We start from the raw sequence: 9761 nt of genomic DNA, 5'->3' as shown, positions 1-9761 counted from the left end.
AAACAACGACATACGAATAAGCGAGGTCGCCTAAGGCCTTGAAAATGGCTCTCTGGAAAACGGCTGGTGCATTTTTCAATCCAAACGGCATCGTCACGTATTCGTATTGACCGTCGGGGGTAACGAACGCAGTATATTCCGTCGAGTTAGGATGAATGGGAATCTGGTGAAATCCGCTAGCCATGTCCAGGCTAATGAAGTATCTCGCACTCTGCAATCTCGCGATTTGGTCAGCAATAAGGGGTAAGGGATACCGATCCGCGACCGTATTTTTATTCAGCGCTCGAAAGTCTACACACAATCTGTCTGAGCCGTCCTTCTTCTTCACGAGTATCATAGGGCTCGCGAACGGCGAATTACTAGGTTTTACAATTTGTGCTTTAATTAATTCGTCTATTCTCTCGCGTACTATTCTTCGCTCTTCCTCGCTAAGCCTGTAAGGGCTTCTCTGCACGGTGACGTTGGGATCAATTAGCCGTATTTCCAACTGGCCCGTACTGACGCGAGTACGCGGGAAACCCGTAATGAATGATTCTTTAAATTTTTCGAGAACAGAGATTAATCGATCTTTATCGTTACCGATCACATCAGTGTCAACCTCGTTAATGTTGACCGCATCTTCCGCGACTTTACCACAAGCGTTAACGACCTTTGTTTTACAAATAACGAGGCTATTTTGCGTGATATTTACGTCGAATCCCTGGCTCAAAATCTCGCGACCAATCATGATGTCGTATTTTAGGTAATCGTCAGCAAGGACATGAAAAACTATCTCCAATGTAAGACCGTTAATACAAACAGTGGACAAAATCTGAAGTGTACTCTTAATACAAGTATTCCCGATCCCCCGCATCACTACCACATCGGTTATTCTTTTACCCGAAAATTTCGAGGCTAGGGACTCTTTGATTAACGAACACTCGGCCCCAGAATCAAAGTAAAATGGATACGACTCACCCAGATGGCTTAATCTACCAGCCGGAGCTTCCACTACACAGGAATCGATCCGGCGTTCGTCAGTGGAATCGTAGTTTCTTTTCCGCGATGATGGGCAATTAGGCGCGATATGTCCCTCCTCGTGGCATTTGAAGCAGGTCACCTTCGACGATGCGGCTGGTCGTTTTTCCTTCGGGTTTCGTATATCCTGCTCCTTCCCCGTTTGTGTTTGCAGGCGACACTCCGTTCTCCTATGTCCGTGAGCACCACAGCGGTAGCACTTAATCCGAGGAACTGATAACCTGCTTCGTTTAGCTTCAGGTTCCGTTAGTGAATTTCTTGGCGAAAATGTCGGCTGATCGTTGTAAGGGAGAATCCTCATTTCATCATGAAATTGGTCCTCCGTCCTGATATTATTCGCGAGCGTTAGTCGCCGAAAGCGTCGATCTTGTGAACTCAGTATATAAAGGGCGAGGGCATTGATCACTTCGGGCATCGTTAGATCTTGCAACTTCATCTGCAGCATGGAGCGGAGGCGACTACCGTACGCTCCCGGGGATTCAGTCTCCGACGGTCGTTCTCTGGATATCCTTATTAACGCCGAAGCGGCTGTCTCTCTGCCACCAAAACGCGAAAGAAATTGTTCCTTAAACGTTGGCCAGGTAAGCTTTCCACCGCGCACCATTTGTGAAAGCCAATGCGCAGCAGAACCCCTTAGGGCGCGATTTAGAGCGGAAAGTAACGCACTATCTTGCATCGGGTGGTCTTTCAAAATCAGATCAGCATGAGAGCACCACGCGGATGGATCGGCGCCCGCGCCTTCGGGGTCAAAACGTGGTAACGTTGCATCCTTAGATTCCGTACTCGGTCTTTGCTCCCCCGGTTTGTGCGCTAGCGTCTGAATTAACTCGCGCATAAGGACCATTTGCTCTTGTAGCACTTTAAACGGTTCTAATCCCACTTCTGATGTCGGATCACGATTCGAATTTTGGGCGCGCGACGACTCTTCATGTGGACTAGCCATCGTTTCACAAAGCCGAGATTTTATTTACACGTATATACAGGACTATCACTAAGCTTAACAAATAATAAGTACAACTAATAATAAGTCTAACAAACACTAAGCCTAATGAATAATACGATCTACGAATAATTAAATTAAATAATACTATTAGCAATGTTCGAGTTCAAACGAATCCACGGTCACCGGGATAACTCCTTAGCGAAACTAACTTAGACGCAAATGCGATCGTCGAAAATGCTCGATGTATCACTCTCCAAGGCAATCGCAAGAATGCCAGCCTCGTGGAGATTTTTCTTCCTGTACGATTGCATTTTGTTTTCTATACCCGTTTGGAAGCATCGAGAAGGTTCCAAACGCCGTTGCTAGGCACACTCGTTGGAAGCATCGAGAAAGTTCCAAACGCCGTTGCTAGGCAGTTTCTGCCTGGAGTTTTGATTACTAATACAATGTATGTCCCATTGCATCGGCACCTCCGAGGCAACATCACACGTGGCTAGGCCCGCTCTCGAGGCCGCATGCCGCCACAACCACATTTCTCGGAAAACACATACAACCACTCCAGACCTCCGTTAGATAAAACATCCATCCCGTGACCGTGGCTACGTTCAGCGACCGATTGTCACCTCGAACCCAATCTCGCTTATTACAAATCTTAAGCAATTACAACTATAATAAAATCTAGGCTAAGGTACTAGAGGATGTTCCCAAAATTTCCAAGGAAAGGCTTCGGCTTTCCTTTCATCTCCGACACGGCCATCCTGACTATCACACGTCCTCGGGTGTACCTTCGTCAACAAAACAAAAGGAAACAAGATTAGTATCATTGTGATTAGCATTCAAAGTGCCAGTTGCATTCTGCGTGCTTTCAGTCGGGTCGTAATGACATGACGGACCATTCTCGATTTCACACCCAAATGGGTCTCATCCTTCGAATCGCACATACTCTCAAAGTTCGTTACATAACCAGCTTCGTAACACGATCGCTGTCAACACTAGACCGCCTCCAGCCTCGTGACATTGTCACTGTCGGTACTAGACCAGCTCCAGCTTCGTGACATCGTCGCTGTCGGTACTAAACCGGCTCCCAGCTTCGTGACATCGTCACTTCCAGTGCCTGACCGCACTGAACTCTATCCCATGGCCGCACCTGGGCTCATATAATTCTACGATCCTCTGGGATCGGGGTACTCACATCGCCATGGTCACTGTTCTCGTCATCACAACAGACATCCAACTCCGCAGGAATGCAACTATCCGGCATTTTCCTTAACCTGTCATGACTGTACTTGTATGACCTTTTCCCATCCAGTGTTTTCAAGGTATATCGGTCTCCTTCCAGGACCTCCGATATCACAAACGGACCCCTGAATTTTGGATCCAATTTTGTCTGGTTCCTTTCTTCATTTTGGCGTAGTACCAAATCACCGAGATTAAACCTAACTACTTTAGCTTTGGTTTTATCGAATCTCTCTTTGTCATACCTAGCACTAGTTTCCATCTCTTTTATTGCCTGTTGTCTTACACTGGAGATATCTATTTCTTTTTCCTCGATGTTATCAGGTAGTAATAAGTCATACGGTCTTGCTGCTCTACCAATCAATAACTCTAAAGGACTCGATTTGGTTACGCGGTTGATGGTGCAATTCAAAGCCAATTGCATCTCCCCGATCGCGTCTTGCCATGAACGCCCGGTCGTTTCTACCGTTGTGAACATATTTTTTAACGTGCTCATAACACGTTCTACTTGCCCATTGGCCCTACTTGTACCGGTCGCGATCAAATGAACTTTGATTTGTTTGCTTGCACAGAATTCTCGAAATTCCCGGCCCGTGAAACATCTACCCTGATCTGCTATTATCCGACAGGGACTACCGAACAAAAACACGGCGGACTTAAGTGCCTTGATAACGCTAAGCGAATCCAATTTGCGTGTGTGATGTAAGTGCACGAATTTCGTAAAGGCATCGATCAAGACGACGACATACTCTTTCGAGTCATTCTTGCCACTCAGCTTGCCCGTTATGTCCATGTGCACCGTATGCCACGGTATGCCGGTCTTAGGTATAGGATGCAGTTCAGCCTGTATTTTACCTGAACTAGCCTTCGAAACTCTACAAGCATGGCAGTTCTCGACAAATTTGCGAACATACTTCGCCATTCCCTCGAACCAATAATACTCATAGAGCTTCTCGAGCGTTTTATCCCATCCTAAGTGCATAATTGACTGATGCACATGGTTGATGACGGACCATCTAAAACCTCTCGGAACAATGGGTGAGCAAAGGGTTCTGCCCTTTCGTTGTATTTTACGGTAAAGTGTACCGGATCGCAGTTCGTAGGTATTCGCGATATCTTCCGCGAGCTCTTCGTTCTGTAATTTATTAACGATTTCGGAGATTTGCGGATCGCGACGTTGTTCCGCTAATAGCCAATCTTCGGAGATCTCAGCCAGATTAATCTCTTTCTCTGCGACCTTGTCTATCATACGTCGATTCAAGTCTACGGGGTTTCGCGAAAAGAAATCTACGTGGGCCATTCGTTTACTCTCTCGATACATGATGTCAAAATCGAATGTTTGCAAATAAGCCCACCACCTATAAACCCGGTCGTTTAAGTTTACTTTGTTGCTGGAGGCTTTCAAAGAATTACAGTCGGTAACTACTAAGAATTTCCGTCCATGTAAGTAGTGTCGGAAATGCTTGACGGCGCTTACTACTGCTAGTGTCTCCAGTTCGTACGAATGATACTTAGATTCCGCGGGACTGGTCCTTTTACTATAATATTCGATGACTCTGTTTTCCTTTTCGACTTTATGCATTAAAATAGCTCCATACCCCTCCGAACTAGCGTCGGTATGTAGCTCTATGGGACGATTGGGATCAAATATCATTAACACCGGCGCGTCGGTCAGAACGGAAATTATCTGTTGTCTTATCTTTTCGTGCCTGTCCGTCCAAGTTATGTGCTTGTTACTAGAAGTGAGTGCGTACAAGGGTTTCATCACTTGTGAAAATTTAGGAATAAATTTTCGGAAGTAAGAGGCCAAACCTATGAACTGCCTAAGCTGTGTGACGGTCGACGGTGCAGGTAAAGAATTCAAAGCTTGTATTTTTCCCGGGTTTGGACGAACTTCTCCGTTACGAATTACATATCCCAAATAAAGTACCGACGTCTTCAGAAAAGAACATTTAGCGAAATTGAAAGAAAATCCGGCGTTTACGAGAGTGTTTAGTACAGTGTGCAACCTTTCTAGAGCTTGATCTATTGAGTCGGCGATTATTAGAACGTCGTCCAAATAAACAACGACATACGAATAAGCGAGGTCGCCTAAGGCCTTGAAAATGGCTCTCTGGAAAACGGCTGGTGCATTTTTCAATCCAAACGGCATCGTCACGTATTCGTATTGACCGTCGGGGGTAACGAACGCAGTATATTCCGTCGAGTTAGGATGAATGGGAATCTGGTGAAATCCGCTAGCCATGTCCAGGCTAATGAAGTATCTCGCACTCTGCAATCTCGCGATTTGGTCAGCAATAAGGGGTAAGGGATACCGATCCGCGACCGTATTTTTATTCAGCGCTCGAAAGTCTACACACAATCTGTCTGAGCCGTCCTTCTTCTTCACGAGTATCATAGGGCTCGCGAACGGCGAATTACTAGGTTTTACAATTTGTGCTTTAATTAATTCGTCTATTCTCTCGCGTACTATTCTTCGCTCTTCCTCGCTAAGCCTGTAAGGGCTTCTCTGCACGGTGACGTTGGGATCAATTAGCCGTATTTCCAACTGGCCCGTACTGACGCGAGTACGCGGGAAACCCGTAATGAATGATTCTTTAAATTTTTCGAGAACAGAGATTAATCGATCTTTATCGTTACCGATCACATCAGTGTCAACCTCGTTAATGTTGACCGCATCTTCCGCGACTTTACCACAAGCGTTAACGACCTTTGTTTTACAAATAACGAGGCTATTTTGCGTGATATTTACGTCGAATCCCTGGCTCAAAATCTCGCGACCAATCATGATGTCGTATTTTAGGTAATCGTCAGCAAGGACATGAAAAACTATCTCCAATGTAAGACCGTTAATACAAACAGTGGACAAAATCTGAAGTGTACTCTTAATACAAGTATTCCCGATCCCCCGCATCACTACCACATCGGTTATTCTTTTACCCGAAAATTTCGAGGCTAGGGACTCTTTGATTAACGAACACTCGGCCCCAGAATCAAAGTAAAATGGATACGACTCACCCAGATGGCTTAATCTACCAGCCGGAGCTTCCACTACACAGGAATCGATCCGGCGTTCGTCAGTGGAATCGTAGTTTCTTTTCCGCGATGATGGGCAATTAGGCGCGATATGTCCCTCCTCGTGGCATTTGAAGCAGGTCACCTTCGACGATGCGGCTGGTCGTTTTTCCTTCGGGTTTCGTATATCCTGCTCCTTCCCCGTTTGTGTTTGCAGGCGACACTCCGTTCTCCTATGTCCGTGAGCACCACAGCGGTAGCACTTAATCCGAGGAACTGATAACCTGCTTCGTTTAGCTTCAGGTTCCGTTAGTGAATTTCTTGGCGAAAATGTCGGCTGATCGTTGTAAGGGAGAATCCTCATTTCATCATGAAATTGGTCCTCCGTCCTGATATTATTCGCGAGCGTTAGTCGCCGAAAGCGTCGATCTTGTGAACTCAGTATATAAAGGGCGAGGGCATTGATCACTTCGGGCATCGTTAGATCTTGCAACTTCATCTGCAGCATGGAGCGGAGGCGACTACCGTACGCTCCCGGGGATTCAGTCTCCGACGGTCGTTCTCTGGATATCCTTATTAACGCCGAAGCGGCTGTCTCTCTGCCACCAAAACGCGAAAGAAATTGTTCCTTAAACGTTGGCCAGGTAAGCTTTCCACCGCGCACCATTTGTGAAAGCCAATGCGCAGCAGAACCCCTTAGGGCGCGATTTAGAGCGGAAAGTAACGCACTATCTTGCATCGGGTGGTCTTTCAAAATCAGATCAGCATGAGAGCACCACGCGGATGGATCGGCGCCCGCGCCTTCGGGGTCAAAACGTGGTAACGTTGCATCCTTAGATTCCGTACTCGGTCTTTGCTCCCCCGGTTTGTGCGCTAGCGTCTGAATTAACTCGCGCATAAGGACCATTTGCTCTTGTAGCACTTTAAACGGTTCTAATCCCACTTCTGATGTCGGATCACGATTCGAATTTTGGGCGCGCGACGACTCTTCATGTGGACTAGCCATCGTTTCACAAAGCCGAGATTTTATTTACACGTATATACAGGTCTATCACTAAGCTTAATAAATAATAAGTACAACTAACAATAAGTCTAACAAACACTAAGCCTAATGAATAATACGATCTACGAATAATTAAATTAAATAATACTATTAGCAATGTTTGAGTTCAAACGAATCCACGGTCACCGGGATAACTCCTTACTAAGCGAAACTAACTTAGACGCAAATGCGATCGTCGAAAATGCTCGATGTATCACTCTCCAAGGCAATCGCAAGAATGCCAGCCTCGTGGAGATTTTTCTTCCTGTACGATTGCATTTTGTTTTCTATACCCGTTTGGAAGCATCGAGAAGGTTCCAAACGCCGTTGCTAGGCACACTCGTTGGAAGCATCGAGAAAGTTCCAAACGCCGTTGCTAGGCAGTTTCTGCCTGGAGTTTTGATTACTAATACAATGTATGTCCCATTGCATCGGCACCTCCGAGGCAACATCACACGTGGCTAGGCCCGCTCTCGAGGCCGCATGCCGCCACAACCACATTTCTCGGAAAACACATACAACCACTCCAGACCTCCGTTAGATAAAACATCCATCCCGTGACCGTGGCTACGTTCAGCGACCGATTGTCACCTCGAACCCAATCTCGCTTATTACAAATCTTAAGCAATTACAACTATAATAAAATCTAGGCTAAGGTACTAGAGGATGTTCCCAAAATTTCCAAGGAAAGGCTTCGGCTTTCCTTTCATCTCCGACACGGCCATCCTGACTATCACACGTCCTCGGGTGTACCTTCGTCAACAAAACAAAAGGAAACAAGATTAGTATCATTGTGATTAGCATTCAAAGTGCCAGTTGCATTCTGCGTGCTTTCAGTCGGGTCGTAATGACATGACGGACCATTCTCGATTTCACACCCAAATGGGTCTCATCCTTCGAATCGCACATACTCTCAAAGTTCGTTACATAACCAGCTTCGTAACACGATCGCTGTCAACACTAGACCGCCTCCAGCCTCGTGACATTGTCACTGTCGGTACTAGACCAGCTCCAGCTTCGTGACATCGTCGCTGTCGGTACTAAACCGGCTCCCAGCTTCGTGACATCGTCACTTCCAGTGCCTGACCGCACTGAACTCTATCCCATGGCCGCACCTGGGCTCATATAATTCTACGATCCTCTGGGATCGGGGTACTCACATCGCCATGGTCACTGTTCTCGTCATCACAACAGACATCCAACTCCGCAGGAATGCAACTATCCGGCATTTTCCTTAACCTGTCATGACTGTACTTGTATGACCTTTTCCCATCCAGTGTTTTCAAGGTATATCGGTCTCCTTCCAGGACCTCCGATATCACAAACGGACCCCTGAATTTTGGATCCAATTTTGTCTGGTTCCTTTCTTCATTTTGGCGTAGTACCAAATCACCGAGATTAAACCTAACTACTTTAGCTTTGGTTTTATCGAATCTCTCTTTGTCATACCTAGCACTAGTTTCCATCTCTTTTATTGCCTGTTGTCTTACACTGGAGATATCTATTTCTTTTTCCTCGATGTTATCAGGTAGTAATAAGTCATACGGTCTTGCTGCTCTACCAATCAATAACTCTAAAGGACTCGATTTGGTTACGCGGTTGATGGTGCAATTCAAAGCCAATTGCATCTCCCCGATCGCGTCTTGCCATGAACGCCCGGTCGTTTCTACCGTTGTGAACATATTTTTTAACGTGCTCATAACACGTTCTACTTGCCCATTGGCCCTACTTGTACCGGTCGCGATCAAATGAACTTTGATTTGTTTGCTTGCACAGAATTCTCGAAATTCCCGGCCCGTGAAACATCTACCCTGATCTGCTATTATCCGACAGGGACTACCGAACAAAAACACGGCGGACTTAAGTGCCTTGATAACGCTAAGCGAATCCAATTTGCGTGTGTGATGTAAGTGCACGAATTTCGTAAAGGCATCGATCAAGACGACGACATACTCTTTCGAGTCATTCTTGCCACTCAGCTTGCCCGTTATGTCCATGTGCACCGTATGCCACGGTATGCCGGTCTTAGGTATAGGATGCAGTTCAGCCTGTATTTTACCTGAACTAGCCTTCGAAACTCTACAAGCATGGCAGTTCTCGACAAATTTGCGAACATACTTCGCCATTCCCTCGAACCAATAATACTCATAGAGCTTCTCGAGCGTTTTATCCCATCCTAAGTGCATAATTGACTGATGCACATGGTTGATGACGGACCATCTAAAACCTCTCGGAACAATGGGTGAGCAAAGGGTTCTGCCCTTTCGTTGTATTTTACGGTAAAGTGTACCGGATCGCAGTTCGTAGGTATTCGCGATATCTTCCGCGAGCTCTTCGTTCTGTAATTTATTAACGATTTCGGAGATTTGCGGATCGCGACGTTGTTCCGCTAATAGCCAATCTTCGGAGATCTCAGCCAGATTAATCTCTTTCTCTGCGACCTTGTCTATCATACGTCGATTCAAGTCTACGGGGTTTCGCGAAAAGAAATCTACGTGGGCCATTCGT

Source organism: Bombus huntii, unplaced genomic scaffold (genome assembly GCF_024542735.1).
Source record: "Bombus huntii isolate Logan2020A unplaced genomic scaffold, iyBomHunt1.1 ctg00000070.1, whole genome shotgun sequence".
Taxonomy (NCBI): Eukaryota; Metazoa; Arthropoda; class Insecta; order Hymenoptera; family Apidae; genus Bombus; species Bombus huntii.
The sequence above is the reverse complement of the archived record's forward strand: the minus strand, read 5'-3'. Positions refer to the sequence as shown.